Source organism: Maylandia zebra, unplaced genomic scaffold (genome assembly GCF_041146795.1).
Source record: "Maylandia zebra isolate NMK-2024a unplaced genomic scaffold, Mzebra_GT3a scaffold11, whole genome shotgun sequence".
NCBI classification, from domain to species: Eukaryota; Metazoa; Chordata; class Actinopteri; order Cichliformes; family Cichlidae; genus Maylandia; species Maylandia zebra.
In genome coordinates, this window is record NW_027490041.1 from 2,189,160 (window position 1) to 2,213,926 (window position 24,767).

Below are 24,767 nucleotides of genomic sequence, written 5' to 3' on the forward strand. Positions count from 1 at the left end.
GTACATATAGTATGTATATTTACAGTACAGTATGTTGTGTTTGTTGATATGTTTTCAGGTGGAAGCAGAATATGTGAGGGTTACTACTGCTCCACTTGTTCCAAGGCTTTTTACACAACTTGACCAATACACCAGTGACCAGCTCATAAAAGTCTTCAAGAAAAAAGGACATATATAATGTGGTGGAAACCCTGCCCAACAGGTTAACTATTCATGTCCATGTGATGATTAGTTGGTCTTGTGTACATGTCTATCTGTGCAGTGGATATGTCATTCATTTTGCGTATAATGTGAGTTTGTGTCATCCTAAAGTATTTCTGTTCTCTCTTCCTGTATCTCTGCCACTCTCTGCAGAAGGAAACTATTGAAAAGGGGAGGGAGTGTGTCCTCAGGGCACTACCTTTTTACCTGAATGAAGACCCAAGCATCCTCTTCAAAGAATAATTGGTTGGTAATTTTAGTTTAGTTTTTTATCTGTATTAAACCAAATTTTGATACATATTAAGAATAAGGGTAAGTTAGGAATACAGGATGAATGTATATTTTGCGGACTTTTAAAGACGAACAATTGTTTCCATGTTAAAATGTTTACAACTCAAGCTTTTTGCCCAAACACTGGTAAAATAAACGTTGACAGTGGCAAGTGTTAAATGGTTACTGCTGTGCTGTTGCAAAAAACCGAACGCTGACAAGCTGTTTTATTGTTAGACCATAATGTTGGCATGTTTTATTAAAGTTTTATTTGGGATGGTGATATAATTTTCTTTGGTTGCTAATATCAGTGGACTATTTATTATTATTATTGTTATTATTATTACATTAATTTTTTTAATTGTGGCTGTTGAGGTGGACACTTCACTTTGCATTGTTAAAGGAAAGCACTTCATTGGCGTTGTGTTACTGGACTGACCCTAAGCAATCATTGCAAATAGCTACTTTGCTATTCATTTTAGACACTGTACTGGAACTGTTTGTATGTTATTTCTCCAGGCCTATAGGGGGCGCAGGTTTGCACAGTTTGCTATGTTGAGCCAATTAGTCACTAAAAGAAGTGTGATAGGAAGTGTTTGCTCATGAGTGAAGCAAGACATGGTGTGTTTTCCTCCGATCCAAAGCCATCCACTCCGTTAAATCCCTTTGAGTGGCAATATGAGTAAGTTTCTTAATTGTGTTTACCTTTAAGAGAGGGTATATGACATTATTGAAGTGATTTGGAAACTTTTGATGTGTTTTATATGTCCACTTAAGTTCAACCCAAGCTAATGTTTATGTGACATTTCTGTATTCTGTATCATTTCAGTTTCACACTTTTTTGCATTAAATCCTGTCCAAATACAACACGTGCCTGTTCCTTGGAGGAAGTGATGCAAGAGAGAGTTTAGCTGGCTGTGAATCTCAATATAGGACACTGGGTCACATTGGGTACAACAGTACAGACACTAAAAGAAAAAACACTCCAGACCTTACTAGCATCACATGTGCATAACTCAAGTGTCATCTTATCTTTTTTTTTTTTTTTTTGCCTGTCCCGTTTGGCTCTTTTGCCATCAGAATTATTGTCTAAAGGCAAAGAAAGATGCCCAACGGATTTACTTTACCAAATTGAGTGTCATCTTATCAATGTGTTATGTGGTCTTCAATGTTTTTTTTCTTCTATTTCTGGCAGATACAGACATTTAATTTAAAATCTTGATGTTGCATCTGTCTACATACTGTTAATTACTAACCCTAATGAGCTGTTGTGTTTTATTTTGGACTGGGTTTACACAAATGCTCACTGAATGTGTTGGCAATAAAAGAAATTTAAAAAAATAAGTTGGATGTACTTAATTCATTTGTGTGGAACCTGTTGACAAAATAGATTTATGTAAAACTAATTAGTAAAGCACAAGGTGGCTGAAAATATAATATTTGAATTAATATAACTTAAATTTAACATTTTACTGCCACAAATAAGAAATGTGTTGAAGTAACTAATCTAAACTGTCTAACCTGTAAATATATCATTGTTAAGGTTCAAAATATTTGGGGATGGAGACAAGAGAAAAACCACAATAACAACGCTGGTCCGGTCGGGTTGAGTCAAACGATGATTTTTAATGATCACACACGTGGGAGATGGACACTGATGCAGACAGCCTCAGATCTCAAAATGGTGGAGCATTGCTCAAACTCTTATAGCCTCTGGTGCCTCCACCTTATCATAAAAGCCTAAACATTCACATGCTTTCTCTCACACAGCGCCTAAGCTACGACCTTGGCTCCCTGTTTATCTGCTCCTGCTGAGATGGGGCAGAAAACTCCAGCATGTTCTCTTCTAATCAGACAAATAAGGCAATGACTTTCTGCAAACAGTATTTCTTATAACTCAGCAGTATAATGCATCATAAAACAATATCATTCATTCACAATAAATCAGCAGTCTACTTTAATGCAAATCAGTTTAACTAATGCAATAGTTATCAGCTTCTTCTAATTCAGGAGAATAATGCAAACTAAAACTACATAATAATTCACTATCTTTAATTAGGGGTATAACATGGCATAAAATAATATTATAATCTAACAATCATCTATGTTCATACAACATAACTTGATTTAGTTAGTCTTAAATATCTCTTGTTAATCTTAAGTATTTTTTTTAAATTAGATGAACTAAAGATTTTTGCTTTAAACTAACATAATGCAATTTCGTGGAACCTGTTGACAAAATAATTTTAATTAAAGTCAACGTTTCATTTTTTTGAGTGTAGTTCAGGGCTGCACGTCATTTTCATTGTTAATATCTTTGTGAAAAGCACATTGATGTGAAAATCTTCATGAGAGTCAGAGGCCCTACAACACGATTAAAGATTCATTCAAAAGAAAATCACAAGTTATTATCATCTTCAGAACATTTCATTAAACATTAGAGACAGACTGCTGAGTACATCTCATCTCTATCCAAACAACCTACAGTCCACAAACACATCATGAACCAGTGCTCTGGGCTGTGGTCTGTCCCCAGTTACATGGATCAGCTGGTTCCCTGGAGGTGACTGCTGCTGTGGTTTGGAGCGGATGAATAAACCTGAACTGAATCAGGTGTCCAGTTACTTTTGGTCCCTTTAAACCAGGCTGTCACATGTTCAGCATGTGAAACTCCTCCTCCTCTGTGAAAACGGGTGTGGGTCTCAATCAGCCAAGGTCTTGGGTGAACCCATTGTGAGATCTAGCCCCACGCTATCATGTGATTTCCTGTGATCAAATGTCCCAGGATGTGAGTGGGTGTTAAGACGTCCATGTCCATCTTCAAGCAACTTAAAGAAGTCCAGACGCTTTTCTTTCCAAGCTCCTTCAACAACATCATTCATAGAACAACTTCCAGCTTCTTTTGCTCGGCTACAGTTTGGATGGATTTGCATTTAAAGATGCAACAAGACTAAAATGGTTAGGGTCAGGAGGTCAAAGGTCAGAGCTCCTGTGGGTCTGAGAGCGGCCTCACGCTGGAGAAGGATGAAGGAGTCTGACCTGAGCCAGTGTTTGACATGAACACATCAGCACTGCTGTCAGTGAGCCTAACGACAGCCGTTAGCATCATTTCAGTGTTTCAGTCATAAAAACACTTCCTGTCACTGTGGTGGTTACAGTGACATCATGCAGTTTGTGCTTTGACCTCCAGAGGGCGACAAATCAGCACAGACAGAGAGCTCCATTCAAACTTTGCTGCCATCAGGAATAATTCTTCAAATATAATCATCAGTGTTTGAGCAGTTATGATATCAGGGATAATCTAGACATGTGTGACAATACTGAACATGTCACATGACACACCTCAAACATCATGTGAGCCACTCTCAGTCTGCACTTTCATTCATGACTTCAACAGGTTGAAATGAGCTTTGAAGAAACATCAGTTCAGTGCTGAAATATTTAAACGCTGCAGGAAGAACAACAACAAAGTGATGACGGATGTTTGTGCTTCAAACAGGAAAACCAGCAGAAATAAATCACAGCCTGCCAGAGGTTTGGAGTTTCCGAGGTTTATTTGAACGCAGCACAGTGTTACGATGTTCCCGAGTGTCCTCAAACGCCGCATTAGGCTCAAAGTTTAATTTCACTTCCTGAACTTCGTGGAGTGGAGCTTGTTGTTGGTGTGTGAAGAAACTGTAAGTTTGCTTTGTTTCCTCCTTTAACAGTTTGTCTTTAGGAACTTTACTGTTTGTTCAGCTCGTGTTTGATTTCTTCACACAACAAACTGTGTGTGTTTGTATTTCCGGTCTCTCCATTAAAGTCAGTGTGTAATGTTTCCTGGCTAACATCAGCTGTGTGCAGCTTAGTTCAGCACAAATCTGCCGCTCCATAGTTCACGGTAACGGACTCACAGCTGGACCAACGAGGCCGAGTGTGTCCGCCACTCTGAGCTACGTTCGTGTTTGTGTACTTGTAGTTTGTACTTTGAGTTCACTCAGAGCCCACAGAGGACGCAGCGTACGTGATGACGTCACAGCCCTTTACCTCCTTTACTGTCACTGTGATTAATATTTACACACGAGACACCTGCAGAGCTCTGACGCTAAGCTAGCACACAGCATGCTAACACTAAGCTAGCCAAGAACCCAGAGTGACGTAAAGCTGAGTAAACACTGACCCCAGACCAGCACCGTGATAAAGTGAGCTGCTGCTGCTGAACTTGAACAGGTAACAAAGTGATGAGCAGTCAGGCTGCAGGTTTCTACCTGTTCATGTTTCTACAGTAGAATCACTTTGAAGTGTCTTTGTGCTGTTTCATCTTTGATTTGTGTTCATAAACACTCAGAGAAACATCACGTGACCTCATCAGGATCTGTGTTGGTGTGTGGGGCTGTACCTCAGCTTTATGTTGTTACATGCTCATTTGTTCATTTTAACATCAAAGTAATGTTATGAGGAGTAATGAAGTAACGTACTCCATTACTTTTAATTAAAGTGTTCTGTGTAATATGTGTAATAATGACTGTTTTGAGTAATGACCAACACTGATCACAACAAAGAGGAAATGCCTCCAACATGCACAAACATTTGAGCCACAACATGCAGTTAATGTGCACAAATGTCTTTGATATGCTGCTCAGTGATGGTGGTGACTGTCAGAGCAGAGCTACTGAGAATCAATAAGTAATATCAATGATGGGATCAGAATCACTAAATTCTTCTCATCCCTGTCAGTATCATACATGTGCTGTATAATGTGATAAATGTAGAGGTGCTGGCTGTTCTCTCACTCTGCTGTTTAGCTGTAAAGGACGCCTCCCTGCCTTTGTCTCATTCATGACCTTTAATAGTCTCTTCTAACATGCAGAGATCTGTATGATCTGTTTCATAGAGTCTAACCAGCCTGTACAGGTAACAACAACAGTCACTGCATCACTGACACACAAACGTCATCTCTGTCAATAACAACATTCATACATGGAATAAAAACACATCAGTGGATCATTGCTGGAGCTGATGTTTGTGCTCCTGGTGCAAAGGCTCTCAGTTTCCTCCTTGAAATAACATCAGTGGTGGGTCAGCGACATGCTTTCTTTCCCTCTCAGGTTTAAATATCTGGGACTCTCCACCGTTTGGTTGTAGAGCTGAAGAAGCTTCTCAGATGAAACGTCTTCCAGAAACTTAAAGACGTCTCTTTTCTCTCCAAGCTCCTTAGATCACATGACCTGGATGACTGAACCTACAGACATATTGACCTGGTTTCATGGTCACATGACAGGTCAGAGGTCAGCGACTGTAACTCAGTTCCTCCTGTTAATGTGAACTCACTGAGTGTTTGTGGTTTACCTCTCAGACTGACTGAAGATGATGATGGAGGAAGAGGAGGACAGAGCAGAGTCTGCAGGGTCCAGCTGTCCGTCTGTGAGGAGTGACCGGTCCAAAGATCACCCTCCAGCCTTCAGTGGTGAACCTGGAGCAACGAGGTCAGAGAGCTGTGATGACTCCTTTACATGTTTGTGTTTCCTGGATAAATATGACCTGAAACATCCTCAGATTGTTACAAAGATTCATTAAAAAGAAAACAATGAAAGAGAAAAGATCCAAATGTTCGACTTGGTCATTTGCTGTTTGAGGACAGTGATGCTCATATCTGTGGGGAAAGTGTGACCTGAGTGGGTTCATGTTTGTCTTTAAAGAACAGAGCTGCTCTGATTCTCTTTGTGTCTGATCTGTTAAACAGTCTGAGAGGTCACACAGAGACCCAGCAGCTAAAGCCTGGATCATACTGGCTGCTGTTACTCCATCAGGACAACACTGAACCACAGTGGTGTGGATGTAGTGGATAAATCCCACCATACTGATGCTCAGAGTTAACCACAGGGAACAAAACCAGATGTTACCTTCAGATTGTGACCTTTGGAGTGGACGATGCAGATTTCAATAGAGAATAAATGTTGTTGTTTTTCAGCTGTGAAGAAAGAATCTAATTTTCTGAACTTAAGAATTTATGATGCTGGAAACAACATGGAGACTATAACACAACATTTCCACTGTGTTCATAGAATGAATGTAAAACTGTCAGACATTCATTAAATATGCAAAATGTCCACAGAAGCATCAGAGGGTCAGACGTGAAGCACTCAGTGATTTTGATCAAATGACTCATCAGTTATTGATCTGTACTACACTGATCTACCACGTTAGTAAAGCTGGTGTTCTGGTGGTGGAGGGAGACTCGGATCATGTTCTGGTTTTGGAGCAGTGATCTGCTGATGGTTCAGTTTGATGAGCTTCTTCAAAATCATCCCTGACATCACCACTGAAAGGACGTCCATGAAAACAGACTGAAAATTACTGATATGTTCACAATCTGAGAGTTTAAAACTTGACAGACTTGATTCAGATGAAGTTATTTGAGCAGAAACTCCTGGATCTTTATCCTGTGTTGATCTAATCCTTCATGGTTCCTCCACAGAGTGGACCAGCAGAGCTCAGAGGTTCCCAGTGGTCAGTCTGCCCAGCAGCATCAAACACAGCTGGACTCCATATTTATGGTCTGTACATGTACAACAACTACTGTTACATCTGTTCTGTTCACAGTCATCTCCATGCTGCTCTTTGTAGACCAGTGGATCGTCAGTGTGTCCAACATGGATCTGATGTTTGGCTCCATGATTTCACTCTGATTGGCTCATTCATAAATATTCTGTTCCAGCTGCTGGAGGACAACATCATCACTTTTGTGAAGAACGAGCTGAAGAAGATCCAGAAGGTTCTGAGTCCAGATTACCCAGAATGCTTAGAGAGTCAGAGGAGCAGCAGCAGAGAGGCGTTTGTGAAGATCACAGTGGACTTCCTGAGGAGAATGAAGCAGGAGGAGCTGGCTGACCGTCTGCAGAGACGTAAGAGGATTTATCTAAAGATTTAAGCTGCTGGATAAATGAGACATTTTCCAGAGATGGAAGATGGAGCAACATGTTTTAAAGATTAGTTCTTTTTGGAATTGAGTGTTTATTTTTCTTCTCATTCAGAACTTCAAGCTGCAGTTTGTCATCGTAACCTTAAATCCACCCTGAAGAAGAAGTTCCAGTGTGTGTTTGAGGGCATCGCTAAAGCAGGAAACCCAACCCTCCTGAATCAGATCTACACAGAGCTCTACATCACAGAGGGAGGGACTGCAGAGGTCAATGATGAACATGAGGTCAGACAGATTGAAACAGCATCCAGGAAACCAGACAGACCAGAAACAACCATCAGACAAGAAGACATCTTTAAAGCCTCACCTGGAAGAGACGAACCAATCAGAACAGTGCTGACAAAGGGAGTGGCTGGCATTGGGAAAACAGTCTTAACACAGAAATACAGCCTGGACTGGGCTGAAGACAAAGCCAACCAGGACATCCAGTTCATATTTCCATTCACTTTCAGAGAGCTGAATGTGCTGAAAGAGGAAAAGTTCAGCTTGGTGGGACTTGTTCATCACTTCTTTACTGAAACCAAAGAAGCAGGAATCTGCAGCTTTGAAGACTTCCAGGTTGTGTTCATCTTTGATGGTCTGGATGAGTGTCGACTTCCTCTGGACTTCCACAAAACTACAATCCTAACTGACCCTAGAAAGTCCACCTCAGTGGATGTGCTGCTGATAAACCTCATCAGGGGGAAACTGCTTCCCTCTGCTCGCCTCTGGATAACCACACGACCTGCAGCAGCCAATCAGATCCCTCCTGACTGTGTTGGCATGGTGACAGAGGTCAGAGGGTTCACTGACCCACAGAAGGAGGAGTACTTCAGGAAGAGATTCAGAGATAAGAAGCAGGCCAGCAGGATCATCTCCCACATCAAGACATCACGAAGCCTCCACATCATGTGCCACATCCCAGTCTTCTGCTGGATCACTGCTACAGTTCTGGAGGATGTGCTGGAAACCAGAGAGGGAGGACAGCTGCCCAAGACCCTGACTGAGATGTACATCCACTTCCTGGTGGTTCAGGCCAAAGTGAAGAAGGTCAAGTATGATGGAGGAGCTGAGACAGATCCACACTGGAGTCCAGAGAGCAGGAAGATGATGGAGTCTCTGGGAAAACTGGCTTTTGATCAGCTGCAGAAAGGAAACCTGATCTTCTATGAATCAGACCTGACAGAGTGTGGCATCGATATCAGAGCAGCCTCAGTGTACTCAGGAGTGTTCACACAGATCTTTAAAGAGGAGAGAGGACTGTACCAGGACAAGGTGTTCTGCTTCATCCATCTGAGTGTTCAGGAGTTTCTGGCTGCTCTTCATGTCCATCTGACCTTCATCAACTCTGGACTCAATCTGCTGGAACAACAACAAACAACCTCTACATGGTCTAAACTATTTAACAAACTAAAACTTCAATCTCTCCACCAGAGTGCTGTGAACAAGGCCTTACAGAGTCCAAATGGACACCTGGACTTGTTCCTCCGCTTCCTCCTGGGTCTTTCACTGCAGACCAATCAGACTCTCCTACGAGGTCTGCTGACACAGACAGGAAGTAGCTCACAGACCAATCAGGAAACAGTCCAGTACATCAAGAAGAAGCTCAGTGAGAATCTGTCTGCAGAGAAAAGCATCAATCTGATCCACTGTCTGAATGAACTGAATGATTGTTCTCTAGTGGAGGAGATCCAACAGTCCCTGAGATCAGGAAGTCTCTCCACAGGTGAACTGTCTCCTGCTCAGTGGTCAGCTCTGGTCTTCATCTTACTGTCATCAGAAGAAGATCTGGATGTGTTTGACCTGAAGAAATACTCTGCTTCAGAGGAGGCTCTTCTGAGGCTGCTGCCAGTGGTCAAAGCCTCCAACAAGGCTCTGTGAGTAAATCTGTGATCATGTTTATTTTTAAAATGTTGATTAAAAGTGGTCATAGATTTCTTCCATGACAGATCCATGTCCTAAAACCATGAGACAGCGTAGTTGTATAGTAACTTGAATGAACTTTTGATACAGCCTTTAAACATAAAATTTATGAACAGAATCGGTGACTAAGGGCAGCCCTGGTGGAGCCCATCACCCACCGGACTTATTACTATCCAACGTATTGCCGGCTATGCCAACCAAGCTCTTGCAATGGTTGTAAAAGGATCGAATGGCCATAAAATGTTTCTCAGTTTTATTATTTTCAGTCACATCTGTTTTTGATTATTAACTGAATATTTTAAAATTCAGGCTTTTTATGTTATACAAAACATCATATTTTCTTATGATGTCTTGTATTGATTCTGAAGGAATAGTTTTCATCAGTATCGCAGATACCAGCCTGAATTTTACTTTGTATTGGATCAGAAAGGAAATCAGTGGCATCACACATCACTTACAGCAACTTCAGTACCTCTTCATTTTAATAAACTGGGGGGAGGTGCACCAAGATTCAGTATGAGATAAAGAATTATTTTTAACTGTAAGGTTGGAGAAATCTGTTGTTGGAAATTGGAAGAACAGGTCATCTTAAAAATCACTGCATTGTAGTTTTATTCAGGCCCCTTCAATCTGTGATCGCTGTTGCTTTGCATTGTAAATGCTACTATTACAAAAGTCACAAATATTAGTGTATGTGTGTGTTGTTGGGTAATAAACCAAAAGAACAGAATCTACCAGCACCTCACTGATTTCTGCTTAAAAACAATAAAAAAAGCAATAAAGCTCTGATTTGTTTGGTTGATCTTGTCTCCCTTCCACCTTGATTTCAGACTGAGTGGCTGTAACCTGTCAGACAGAAGCTGTGAAGCTCTGTCCTCAGTCCTGAGCTCCCAGTCCTCCCATCTGACAGAGCTGGACCTGGGTAACAACAACCTGCAGGATTCAGGAGTGAAGCTTCTGTCTGCTGGGATGAAGAGTCAATACTGCAAACTGGAAACACTGAGGTCAGATCAAGCGATATCGATTTTTTTTCATCAATTAACATCATTTAATCAATTTCATTTGGAAAAAATTAACAGTGTTTATGTTTTGTTTTTTTAATGAATCCATCCAAGTCACAGTAAACTGCCACATTTGTCTTTTGTAACATGAGGCAATAAGGATTCCAGCATGTCCTGAAACAGTGTTGAAATATTGTAAATGTAGTAGCTCCTCATGGCACCATGAATATACTTTAACACAAGTGTTTCATGTCTTCTTGTCATCCTTTCTTCAGACTGAGTGGCTGTAACCTGTCAGACAGAAGCTGTGAAGCTCTGTCCTCAGTCCTGAGCTCCCAGTCCTCCCGTCTGACAGAGCTGGATCTGGGTAACAACAACCTGCAGGATTCAGGACTGAAGCTTCTATTTTCTGCAGTGGAGAGTCCAAAGTGTACAATTCTCAGGTCAGGATTCAGTCTTTTCTGATGATGATTTAAAACCTGAGTCAGGTCGATAAATGGCTTACTCATTTACAACAGACATGATTTGTCAAATCACCTTATATCTAACCCAAAGGTCCTGTGTTTTACTACTTTGATTTTTTAGTAAAACACAGGACCTCTTAATATTTATCTAAGAGACCATATATAATTTTTTTCCCTGGATCATGTGTGTACCCTCCTGGTTGGAGCTCCAGCAGCCTGTATCAGTGAATGGGACTTTAAATGAAATTGCTGCCCCTGTCAGGAAGAGGTCTGAGTGACACACAAAACAGAAAATATGAGCACTGCATGTGTCTGAGGCTACTCAGATACAGACCTGAATGAGACACTAACTTTGTCTCTGAGAGATAACTTTTATTATTAAATACACTTCATTTCTCATCTGTGTAGAGAATGTAGAGTTTGACATGCTAATATTACAAAATGAAAAATCACACTGAGTCACAAAGAAATTGTTTTGGAGTATTTATGGTTCAGCTGATGAAATTGTTCAAACAAACCAGTAATTTACACCGAAACAGCACAAGTGAAACTTTTTCGAGGGACTTACACTAAGCTTGTCCTGGTACACCTGTAGAGCCCAGCTTCTATGGACCATGAGCTTAAGTTCTGTGCTGCTCTGATTTATTGCCTGTGCTGTCTTTCAGTTCAGCTTTGTCGAGCCTCTGGTAGGATTTCTTTTACATGACCTGTGTAAAAACAAAACAGGAAACACATTAAGCTGAAGTAAGATGCACAATTTGAAAAATGGGGCACAAAAAATGTTGCTGCTTTCTGGAAAGTGCGTCTAAGAAGACCCAATGGAGAAAGTGAAGAGAAAAATCAAAGATTAAGAAGAAGAAAATGGCAGAGGCAGTTTCTCTTGGACTGCCTGCAGATGGGGTGAGACTCTAGAAACAGGGATGATTGGAGAAAATGCAAAGAGGCCATAGGATAAACCAGGAGATGAATACTCTGGTGTTCTGGGGATAGTGGGAGTGAGAGGGAGAGATGCCAGTAAATGATTTCAAGGATAAATTTGAGAGAATCAGAGCTAAGAAACCAAAGCAAGTGGGGAACTACAAACATATGGACAGACTCATAATTAGGCCAAAGACACATTAAAGCAATTATTACAGGTTTAGAAACAGGGATGGATATGAAGGAGCTTAGCATGAATTTGCATTGAGGAAAGAATAGCAACGAGCATCAGAGGAAACAGTTAGGAAAACTAAAAGGATGTACTGGCAGGAATACTGCAGTACTTTAGGAAGAACTACCGTATTTCCCAGACTACAGAGCGCACCTGAATATTAGCCGCACAAGCTAAAATCAGGGGAAAATCCTGTTTTGTACATACATTTGCCGCACCTGACTAAAAGCCGCAGGTGTTTCAATGTTGACTTATCATATGTAAGAGAATATGCACAAAGCGAATTGTCAGGAAAGAGATGGCTGTTTGGAGACACACCCCTTTTATTAATATTTTGAAAAACAAGTTATGGGTACATATTTGCATAACTTTTTAGGTATATGTACAAGTAGCGGTAATTACAAGTACAAAACATGTACTGTGCTTCATAAATGAGTAACAAATGTAGTACATAACAATAACCTACAGCACACCAGAACAATTGATTCGGACTACCTTTTAGGCTCAGGTGCAGTGACACGGCTTTAACAAGAAGAAAAGTCAGTCATTCACCATCTTCCTGCGCACTAATACCACCAAAGTCCTCTCCTCCAGTGTCGGAAACAAACAGGCTCAGGGTGGCTTCGTCATCCACTCTCAGCTTCTTTCCTTCGTTGTCACTTTCAAAACCAAAGAAATCCTCGTTGTCAGTGTCAGAGTCGAACACCCTTAGAAGGGCCGTGGCGGTGTCCTCCTCTCCATCATGCAGCATTCAGCCCTTCGAAATCTGTTGGTGATCGTGGATGTTTTCACACTTTTCCACGCTGTCAGAATCCAATGGTGGAGTTGGGCATAACTTGCTTTTTGCAAGTTTATCGCCGCTCATCATCCAGGCCTCCAGCTGAACGGGTAGCGCTACTTTGAAGTTTGTTTTTCGCGCTACCTCGTACTGCACTACGTTGCCTGACGGATGGACATGTGACCAACATACCACTCTTGAACCCCGATCCTTCCGCCAGGCAACGTAGTGCCGTACAACAGCGGAACAAACAAAACAAATCCGCTCATGGACAATCCATAGAAAAGCCGCACCTGACTAAAAGCCGCAGGGCTCAAAGCTTGTGCAAAAAGTAGCGGCTTATAGCCCGACAATTACGGTACACCAGTTCAGAATGTGTGGAGTACAGTTAAGAACATGAATGCAGACAGGAAATAACAGCAGCTGTTGTAAAGTAAATTCAAACTCCTTCATTAAATGCAGCTGGTTGAGTTGAAAACAATGGAGAATGATTGTGTTACGTTGTTTATTCTCTATAGAAATGGAGCAGGAGTGCATGCAGAGCTGGACGTGGGCTGTATATACATGCGTGTATCTGTTTTGTCTGTGAGCAGAGAAAACAAAGCGCTGGAAATGTCATATTGAAATGTTAAATCAGGAAAATCCTGGAGAAGAGGATAGTTCTAATGTTCAGTTTGTAATGTTGAATTCAACACAGCTCTTAAATGCATAAAAATGACTTCACCTGACGTCAGACTGAGCAATCGGATTAGCTACTGATATTGATTTAACCCTTTAAGACCTACCATAGAACCAAGTCCGCCAGAGCTTATATTATATTTTTACATGCTGTAGAGCCATTTTTGGGAGCATTTCAAGTTGCTATACATCAATACAACCATTACAGCCTAAATTTTAATAATATGTATGTATTAAGTGCATAGTAATTACATAAATTGCAAAAAAGTGCAATAAACTACAAAAAAATTGAAAATCGTTTTTGTTTTTTTAACATATATTTCTAGTTAGAGAAATTTAAGAGGCTTATCCCTCAAAACTGTAAATACAAAAAAGTTGCACAAAATAGTTTCCCACCTCAGGAAATTTATTTTGAGTGCCTTCATAGTTTTATTTTTGAAATACACCAATTTTTATATACTGCAGGAAAAACGAAAATAAATATTATACTGCAAATTTGCAAAATAACAGCATATGCATCAAAATAAACTATTTCCAGCAGAGCAATATGAGTCCTAAGCATATGTGGAAGGAAACTGTAACCTAGGACAAGCTGATGGCATAAGATGTAAATACAACTCCTCAGGTTTCATATGCAAAAAAAATTATTGCGCTAGCTCACGTGATTACAGTGCTACCGGGATTTAAAAATAGTTGCGCAAAACGGAGTGTGCCCACTCTGACCAGTTTTAAAGGGTTAAAGCAAGAAAATATGGTATTAGCATTAGATGCCAATTCCTATTAACCTTAAATTAGCATTACCTGCTAATGGCAGTCTACTTAGCATTAACTCCTCACTAATGTAATGCTAATTCACATCAAATTATCTTTAGCTTTAGCATTAGCTGCTAGCTTCAGCCTACCTAGCACTAGCTGCTCACATTGTTAAAAGGGAAGAGAAAACGATATTAGCATTAGCTTGTAATAATTATTCACCCCTAATTAGAATTAGCCACTAATGGCAGCATACTTAGCATTAACTCCTCACATCGTTATAATGCAAATGATGCTAACTTGCATTAAATTAGACTGCTGTTATTAGCTAATGCTATTTAGCAGTAGCTGCTCACATTGCTATAAAGCAAAGGAAAATGATATGAGCATTAGGTTCTAATGCGTATTTGCCTTAAATTAGACGTAGGTGGGCAGCACGGTGGCACGATGGTTAGCACTGTTGCCGCACAGCAAGAAGGTCCTGAGTTCAATTCCACCATCAGGCCGGGGTCTTTCTGTGTGGAGTTTGCATGTTCTCCCCGTGTTTGCGTGGGTTCCCTCCGGGTACTCTGGCTTCCTCCCACCGTCCAAAGACATGCAGCTTGTGGGGATAGGTTAATTGGATAATCCAAATTGCCACTAGGTGTGAATGTGCGAGTGAATGTGAGTGTGAATGGTTGTCTGTCCCTGTGTGTTAGCCCTGCGACAGACTGGCGACCTGTCCAGGGTGTACCCCGCCTTTCGCCCTATGACAGCTGGGATAGGCTCCAGCGCCCCCCGCGACCCTGAAAAGGATAAGCGGAAGCGAATGGATGGATGGATGGATAGACGTAGGTGCTAATGGCGGCCTACTTAGCATTAGCAGCTCAGATGTTGTAATGCTAGGGAAAAGAGTGTTAGCATTAGCCGTTCACAATGTTATAAAGTTAAGGGAAATAGTGTTAGCATTAGCTACTCACATTGTTAAAAAGTGTTAGCATTAGTGCATAATGCTAATTCACATCAAATTAGCATTAGTTAATAACGGCAGCCTATTTAGCATTAGCAGATAATGTTGACCTTGGCCCACTGGAAAAGTTAAGAACTAAAGATTTAGGAGTGTTTCTCGATAGCTCTTTCTCGTTTGAGAAACAAATGAATTCTGTTATTAAAACCAGCTGTAAGGTTTATATTGTTGATTGTCATTTATGCTTAGAAATATTTACTCATATATGCTTAGAGTTGTATAATTGATTGCATGATGATAGAGGTTCAATCCTGAGTAGTCTGTAAAGACTCTGTGTGCCTTCCAGAGTGCTCTGGCATGCACACACCACTTGGGGCCATGAGAGAGGTCGTACCCTCTCTTACTGATTTATGGTGTAGGACAGGGGTCTCAAACTCAATTTAGCTGGGGGCTGCTGCAGGCAGAGTCTGGGTGAGGCTGGGCCGCATTAGGTTTTCTACAAGAAAGGCATGGTTAAAAAATTCCAATCTTCTCAAATCTCTTTATTTTTATTTTTTAACACAAAATATGAAAAATGAATAAACAAATTAAGAATTAATAAGAAAATAAATCAATCTGTAATACATAAATAAAATAATAATAAGATATTTTTAGTCAGTGAACTTGTGTGTTTTTCTCAGTCTTCTATATCTGCTGTGTTTAGATTGAAATGTCTGTATTAACAGTTCTATAACCTTCTTCTGAACATGAATGGAACACTGTAGAAAATGAACTGTTCTTCTGAACATGGCTTCTCTTGCCTACTCCTTGCTGCTAGAGACCTGGCAGCGTTTCCTCTCGCATAGCCGAGCCAGATTTGGCCTGAGGGAGGAAGCAGTTGCGGCCCTCAGTATGTCTTGAAGATGATCATCCGTAAGTCTGGACCTGTACTTGGACTTATTGAAGTTCAAAGTGGAGAAGAGCTTTTGGCACAAGTATGTGCTACCAAAAAGGCACATGGTCCACTTGAACATTCGGGAAAGCCGAGGGAAACTAGGGCTCAAGTCTCTCAAAAATTGTCCAAGCTTGTCTGCTTTTCCACTCACCTCCCTGAACTTTGCTTTGAGTTCAGAGTTGCACTGCAGCTCAATGAGCTCCATTTGAAGCACAGAAGGGGCATCTTGCACATCAAAGGAGAAGGGGTCCGCAAAAATGTGAAAAGTGGCTCTGTGTGTCTTGAAGTCAGCAAATCTGTGATCAAATTCCTCCTGTAGCCTCAAAATGACATCAACATACTCGTCAGCACTGAATGGTGTGCCTGCATCCACGAGTGCCTTGCATGCTGGGAAATGGCAAAGGTTTGTCTGAGAGAGCTGAGCTTTCCAGAGCGCCAGTTTTGTGGAGAATGCTCTCACGTTGTCATAGGCAGCACTGACAAGTTGCCCCTGGCCTTGTAACGTCTTGTTCAGTACATTAAGCTCATGTGTCATATCAACAAGAAAAGCTGAGTCCATGAGCCATTTGGGATCAGTTAGCACAGGAACACTAACTCCATCCTTCTCCATGAAGGCTTCACTTCTGCTCTCAACTCAAAAAGTCTCTTTAATACATTTCCCCTGCTGAGCCAACGTACCTCAGTGAAGTCGAGCACATCCCCATATTCTGACTCCATTTCCTCTAAAAAAGCACAGAACCTTCGGTGCTTTAAGCCCCTGGATCTGATTTGGTTGATGCATTTCACAACAATAGACATCACATTGTCAAACTTCAGGCATTTGCTGCAAAGGACCTGCTGATGGATGATGCAGTGCAGAGCAATGGCCTCCTCCACGCCTTCCTCTTCCAGTTTGTTTTGTGCCACCAGTCCATGTTTCCTCCCTGTCATTGATGGCGCTCCATCTGTTGTTATTCCAACAAACCTCTTCCATGGCAAACCAACATTCTCAATGGCATCACACAGCTTGTAAATATCTGCTGAGCGGTGGTCTGGCCATGCATTGGAATTACTGTGAGCAGCTCCTCCATCACTTCAAAACTGTCATCAACACCACGGACATACATTGGGAGCTGGGCAGTGTCGGTGATGTCTGTGGTCTCATCAAGAGCGACTGAGTATACACTGAAACATTTGGCTTTCTCACACAGTTGGTCATAAATGTCACTTGACAGGTCAGAAATGCGATCTGCTGCGGTGTTGGCAGAAAGGCTGATGTTGCTAAACTGACCTTTCTTTCCCGGACAGACTATATTTGCAGCCTGCAATATGCACTTTTAGACAAATGCACCTTCTGTGAATGGCTTCCCTGCTTTAGCAATCATCTCACTAACCACGTGGCTCCGACTGCTGCATTATTCTCTTTGGTTGCTTTCTTGGAGAAATCTTGCTGCCTCAGTAGATCTGTTTTAAGACTGGCAACCCGGTTCGCTCTCTCGTCTCCCTGGTATTTTGCATCCAGCTCAGCATGTCTAGTTGTGTAATGACGTTTCAAATTGTATTCCTTGTGCAGCGCAACTTTCTCTGTGCAAATAAGACAGGTCGGGGTGCCCCTGTGCTCAACAAAGAAATATTGCATTTCCCACTTTTCCTGAAATTGTCGGTGCTCATCACCAACCTTTCTCTTCACCGCAGGCTTTGAAAAAGACATGTTTGGGGCTATGTGACATTTATAATTCTACTTGGTGTCACTGTCGCATTGAAGTTTCAATCAAGCGTTTAGCCGACGGACGGGGAACGTCTCAACGCGTAGAGAACGTCATTTCTGCTTCTTTTTCTTGCAACCGTAGCACGGCGATCGGCAGATAAAAAGCCGGTAGCAGTCTCCTTTGTTTTTACGCTCGATGTTCATGTCTTTCATGACGACACGAACACCGTGGCGTTTGCAGATGGTAGAAAGTGCAGGGATAGCGAGCGCAAAAAAGGCGACTGCTCACGGCGCCGGGCTGTTGTTACAGGAGAAAGAAGCGGAAATGACACCGTGACATATAACAAATAACATCAGCTGTTTCTGATGTTAGTTGTTTTGACTGCTTTTACATTATATTGAAATATATGTAATGTTCATGTTTGCTGCAATGCAAACGCAGTGATGCAAATAAAAACATGGAGCCACAAATTACGGTGCGACCCTATAATTAGTCCGGGTTACCGGGGACTGTTGTTGCCGATGAACAGGTGTCGCTATGTGACTGCAGACTAAATTGGGCTGCATTGAGTTCATGACTTTTCTTTTATCCCGCCGCCTACGCATCACTGTGAGAGTTAATATGAGATCTCTCTCTGTGGAAAAATAACTTTAAATCCCACTGACGTGTGTATAAATCTATATACGTATAATGTCCCGCTGGGCAGCAACTTAAAAAAACAACTTTTTTTGAAGTGTTGTGAACGCAGCGCGCTGGGGCGAATGTCGGCGTTTGCCCAATAGAAAGGAGGAAGCCAGCCAGGCACAGGAAAGAAAGAAACACTCCAGGGCAACGCTGCTGGAACTTTGACTCATTGAGAAATGTTTCCCTGCTTGCATCAAGCCCGGCTGGTGTCCCCTGAGATCCATATCCCACCCTGATTGGTGGGTTAATTCAGCTCCGCCCACAACACTGTAAAGTGTCATACATTATCAAACTAACATTACATTTTCATACTAAGGTGGGGCCAAAAACTATCGTCCTGCGGGCCGCAATTGGCCCGCGAGCCGCGAGTTTGAGACCCCTGGTGTAGGAGGACACCTACTCTGTGTCTGGTTAAGTATAAGAGCCCTTTGTTAGGGGGACCGCTGGACTCTTAGCACCAGCTTTGGGGTCACAGGGTCACATCTGGAACACACACACACAGACACACACACACACACACAGACACACACACACACACACTATGCACAGACTGGTACTCTTTGTTCATACCTGTGTAAGACGTCATAATGAACTTGTGCATATTCATGTAAGCTCAATAAAGAGCAGTGTTACGAGGGAGCAGACGAGAGCGACTGAGGTCAAGTGAAGGAACGGCGCTGTCACAGTTCTCTCCCTCATCAATTGTCTGGTTCCAGCGGTGGGTCTGTGCTAGACGACCCATCACCAGCTTTTTCCACTGGTTACCAGTACGTGGTAGAATCCACTTCCAGATCTGGTTGTCTTTAAATCTGTGAATGGATTGGCTCCATCTTATCTCTCTTTAACAAAAGAATCCAAGTGGAGCCCTCAGGTCTGCAGATAAGCAGCTTCTGACCAGAACTAGACGTAAAAACAGAGGTGAGCTTTATCGATGGCTGCAGCCAAACTCTGGAACAGTCGCCCTTCACATCAGGTCGTCACCAACACTGGACATTTTTAAAAGCCGGTTGGAAACACATTTGTACTCTGTAGCTTTCAATCCTGACCAGTCTTTATAGTCATTACTGTGTATGTTTCCTATTTTCTCTCTACTCTGTGCAGCACTTTGGCTCAAGCTGTTTTTAAATGTGCTGATAAATAAATGTAGATTTCTTTGAATAAAACAGTGGAGCCGAGCTTTGAGCTCAGTGTGTAACAGTGTGTGTGTGAGAGCCATGTAATGTCCATGTGTGCATGCTGACTGTGCTGCTCTGACCCCCCTCCTCCTTTCAGGGTGGAGCCTGCTGGAGTCCGATGGTTGAGACCAGGTCTGAGGAAGTGTAAGTGTGTTTTTAATGGGATTCATGAAAACAAAGCAGCACACATTCAACCATCTTCATCATGTCAGGAGTCATCATCAAAGTGTCAATCAATGAACAGATGATGGATCAATAACTGCAGCTGGATTGTGTTTGTTCTCTCCATCAGATTCCTGTCAACTCACAATCGACACAAACACAGTGAACACAAAGCTCCAACTGTCTGACAACAACAGGAAGGTGACATGTGTGAAGGAGGTTCAGTCATATCCTGATCATCCAGACAGATTTGATGTTTGTGAACAGCTGCTGTGTAGAAATGGTCTGACTGGTCGCTGTTACTGGGAGGTCGAGTGGAGAGGAGAGGTTGAGATATCAGTGAGTTACAGAAGCATCAGAAGGAAAGGAGGCAGTAAAGACTGTTTGTTTGGATTCAATGATCAGTCCTGGAGTCTGATCTGCTCTGATGATGGTCCTCGTTATGTCTGGCACAATAAGAGACAAACATCCATCTCCTCCTCCTCCTCCTCTGTCTCTAACAGAGCAGCAGTGTATGTGGACTGTCCTGCTGGCACTCTGTCCTTCTACAGAGTCTCCTCTGACACTCTGATCCACCTCCACACCTTCAACACCACATTCACTCAAACTCTTTATCCTGGGTTTAGGTTTTATGTCTGGTCTCCTGGTGGCTCAGTGTCCCTGTGCTGAGTGGAGTGTAAAGAGTGTCTCCTGTTACAGAAACACTCTGACTGTTGAACAGATAGTTCAGTCTGTACATGTCTGTCTCTTTCACTCACAAACACGTTTTCAGATTCATGGATTCAATCAGTTGATGTTTGAAACTCTTCTAAATGATTCCTTGTAAACTTCTTCCTCTTCAGTCACAAACAAACAGGAAGTGATGTCACATGTGTTCCTGTCCACACAGCAGAATGAGTCTATTGCTGACAGTGATGTACAAACAGAGTGAGCATTTCTGAGGCCCAAAATAAACTGAGTAGTTCACTGAATGAACAATGGACTGTGAGCTCAGTTCCTTCATCATTAGTATGGATTATATATGTATATGTATTATATTAGTATCATATATATCAGGTGCTGCTGCTTTCAGTCATTGTGCAAATGTGCTGTTTGTAAGCTTGTAAAGCTGCAGTCAGCTGAGACTGAAGAAGTCACCTGATCAGTGAGCAAACGTTTCTGAAAACGTCCAGATGAACAGAATCAACCTTTTGGGATCAGCCAGCAATGCAGCATCATTGTTGTTCAGCTTCAGAGGTTTGCAGGAATGAACTGATGACCAGAAACAGCTGCAAAGTCCAAGAAAATACCAGCTGGAGTTCAGCTGCATTTGAAGAAGTCAAAGAAAAGTAAGGATGGCAAAGGGCGACGTTTTCTTCCAAAGAGCTGCAAACATGGTCGACGCCTCATTAGAAGAATCATCTGGACATTTGTGAGGAACTCTAACCAAGAAAGCAACGTCACACAGATCCAACAGACAGTTTCCATGACTGCAAGTGTTGAGTGGAAAAATGCTACATTGCATTATTGCATCCTCTCACCACAGGAGGCGCTGTTGGCACCACTGATTGCTGATCAGCTGTTCTCTGATGATCTGATTGATACTGTGAATAACGGGACTCACTGAACTCTGTGACACAGTGAAGATTACAGAGTTGAACTTCACCCTTTAAGACTGACCACAGAACCAAGTCCGCCAGAGCTTTTGTTATATTTTTACATGCTGTGGAGCCATTTGTGGGAGCATTTCAAGTTGCTATACATCAATACAACTGTTATAGCCCTAATTTTAATAATATGTATGCATTAAGTCCATAGTAACTACATAAACTGCAAAAAAAACCTCTGCTCATCCATCTCTGTGAGTATCAGGATACATTTGGTTCATAATACACAGAAAAATCAGAGTTATTACCTGTAATAAATGTGAAAGATTCCTGCAGTGATAACCAGGCAGGACTGAAACACATCCAAGCTGTCACCACGGTAACAGCACCGTCCATCCACAGGTGAGGGGAGGAGCAAAAAGAGGGACTTTGACCATTTTATACTAAAAACACTCAACTAATGTTTCTAATATGAAACAAATAAGCCCACATTAATGTGAGCGTTTATTAAATAATAATAATGATGATTTCCTCCTGATCTCATTTCCACAGCAGAGAAAACTGTGGTGTATATTGAGGTGGAGGGTGTGGTCTGTGGCTCAGGTGTAGAGTGAGGGTGGGGTGCACCACAGCAGCATGCTGGGACTGCTGAGGGTGGAGGAGGGAGTGATGATGACATCAGAGCTGCAGCACAGAGACCAGTGAACACACAGTCTGTTCATCTTTGCATAGATACAATATACAGCACAATATTGAATGACAGACACGCTGTGGGAGCTTCCACAGATACACTGACGTCAGCATCCAGAGTCCTCCTGCTGCTCCCCCCTCAGAGCCCCGTGATCAGCACCAACACATTCAGTTAGATGACAGAGTCCAGCTGCAGCTAGAATCAGCTCCCCTCTGTGAACAACAGCACAGCGTCAGTGTTTCACACTCAGTGAAAGGAGGAAACAGCAGAAGAACACCATGTGTGCTACGTTTCCCAGGACACACTACAAACTGCACAAATACAGAGCAGCACGTGGAAGGACCTGGAGCTGCATTTACAGAGCTGCAGACAGCGTGATGTCCTGTATGGACAGGTGGAAGGAACCAAGTCCTCAGCTGGAACACTCGTGTTTGTCCACAGACAGGAAACACAGCAGGAAACTTCCTGACAGAAGTGCAGCTCATGGATAACACACTTCCTGTCAGTCAGAATGAGGCTGCAGCCAAACACAGAAAGGTGTTTTTGTCCAGATGAGCCCAGAGAAGAAACACGAGTGTTCACAGACATCAGAAGCTCAGAGAGGTGAAACATGAGGTTGGAGTCCTCGTCAGCATCCAGAAGAGCTGCTGTGAAACCCTGAGTACTCATGACAGACTCTGATGGCACAAACACATCATGATTCAAACAGAAAGACAAACATGGAGCTCCTGATCCTCCTGCATGAGAACAAGCTGACATGAGCGCTGTGTCTGAGAGTGTCTCCCTGTCACAGTGACAATAACACAGCTGCTGCTCACAGTCATTAAACTGACCTGAGGTCAGCTGTGCTCCTTACATATGAACCATGTGACCTCACATCAGTGCTGTGGATGACTGTAGTCATAGAAGAGTAGAGCTGTAGCAGGTGGTGTGAGGAGGAGGTGGTGTATTCTAGTTAACGCAGTACTGAAACACTCCAGCAGAGGGCGCTGTTAAGTCCTTATTGTAACACAGTTACTGTGTGCAGTTAGACTTCATACATAATCTGCACTTATTTCCATCAGACATGCTGTCAGTAAATGATTGGTTTCTATTGATTCTACTTCCTGTTGACTCGTTTGATGACAGTGAAACAATCACAGCTGATTGTGTGATGATGTAAACTGTCACTGTTACATTCAGTGTGTGTGACATAATGTTAGTGCAGGCTGATAACAGCCTGGTTCTGTTAGAAACACATGAACGTGTCCATAGATCAGTGTGTGTTTAACATGAGAGCTTCAGCCCTGCTGATGTGTTAAATAAAGACATGCAGGAAAACTGATGAGACTCTGAAATAACTCTTTATATTTATAATGTAACTCTGCATCAAAAGAACAACAAAGGATCCCAGACAGGTTTCTGTGAACAAAGACCATTCTGATGTTTCTGTGTTTCTAACACTTTGACATTATTAGTAAACAGACTGCAGTGAGCAGCATTTATAAAGAGCTTCTATATAAAGATATGACAGCTGTTTGACAAGTTTATCACTCTGTGTTTGGACCTGATCAGTCCAGCTGTTTACTTGAAACATGTTCATTTACCTGTTCTGTTATATTCATGTTCTTGTCTCTGTTGAAAACACATTTTAATGTCCCTCAGATTTTTCTCCCAGATGAATAAATCTAAAAATGACACAAACTGACTGCAGCTACTTTTTGTCCTTTCTGTCAAAAACCTTCATGTGACTCATGAGAGACACGTTTCAGCTGTTTGTGACAGATCAGAGGCCAACAAGTCATTTATAACACTTTCCATCATTGTTTAAAGTTCTCAGTGTTTCTGTGTTGCTGCGTATAGGATCTCCCAGCATCATCACTGTGCTGTCCAATCATTGTGTGCGAGGTTACCCTTATAGTGCGATGTGTGTTTGCACAAAGAGAAGCATGTGTGTCAAATATAAATAAGCACAGAACAGAAACAGCTGCTCGTTTCTTCTGTTTAGAGTCAAGTTAGTGTTTTGTGTCTTTGTTTGAGGCCTGATGTCGAGCAGAGGTGTGTGTAACTGCACTGGTCTGTTATATGTGTGAAGTGTGTGCTTCTCTTCAGCATCATCTTTGTCACTGCTGATTCCTTTGTGTCATCATGTGTTGAGAAGAGAGAACAGTTATAACGGAGGAGCAAAAGGAAGCCCTGAAATCTGCATCCAACAAGGAAGTGTTGGCTCACCAGTGATCCCAGCAGAGCCACTGGTTTGGCTCCAGTTGTTCTAGATTCAATGATGTTGTTGCTACAGATACATGTCAGCATCTTTATTGAATTTAATATGAAGCAGAAATGGTGTCATTAGGAGAAGAAGAGGAGAACAAGTCCGGCGAGGAGGCAGCAGCTCTTAAAGATGAAACAGCAGCTCAGCCCTGAGCTCAGAGAGCTGCACATGAAAAAGCTCCTCAAGCAGATCCTGTCAGAGGTTTGTCATCAACAGGAGGAACTGTTCACATCATAGGATGAAGATGCTGTCAGCTGGATGAAGAAGGTTATTTAATGCAAACGTTCACACTGAAGTCAAATTGTTGTCGTGTTGAACAGATTCATGTACTGATCGTCTCCAGAATGTTAGAAGAGCTTCAATGAATCATTAGAAACAACTTACAGCTGCACAGCTGTGTCAAACACATCTGTGTGTCATTGTGGGATTGTTGTGTTTCTACATGTGACACACGTCTAGAACATGCACACAATCTGAACACAAACAGGGACTCAT

General features: G+C 42.1%; 1 protein-coding gene and 1 long non-coding RNA gene across 2 annotated transcripts in view; both read left to right on the forward strand.

Annotated features, from left to right (window-relative positions):
• Positions 1 to 988: 988 nt before the first annotated feature.
• On the forward strand, positions 989 to 1,338 carry LOC143415909 (uncharacterized). The gene is made up of 2 exons (XR_013096337.1): positions 989 to 1,153; positions 1,301 to 1,338. It is a non-coding gene; the product is annotated as an uncharacterized LOC143415909 (long non-coding RNA).
• A 2,750-nt stretch (positions 1,339 to 4,088) lies between these two features.
• LOC112432912 (protein NLRC3-like) overlaps positions 4,089 to 24,767 on the forward strand; it is a 414,611-nt gene continuing 393,932 nt past the window's right edge. The window contains exon 1 of the mRNA XM_076881291.1: positions 4,089 to 4,148. The gene's annotated coding sequence lies outside the window, so the exon portion shown is untranslated. The remainder of the gene's footprint in view (positions 4,149 to 24,767) is intronic.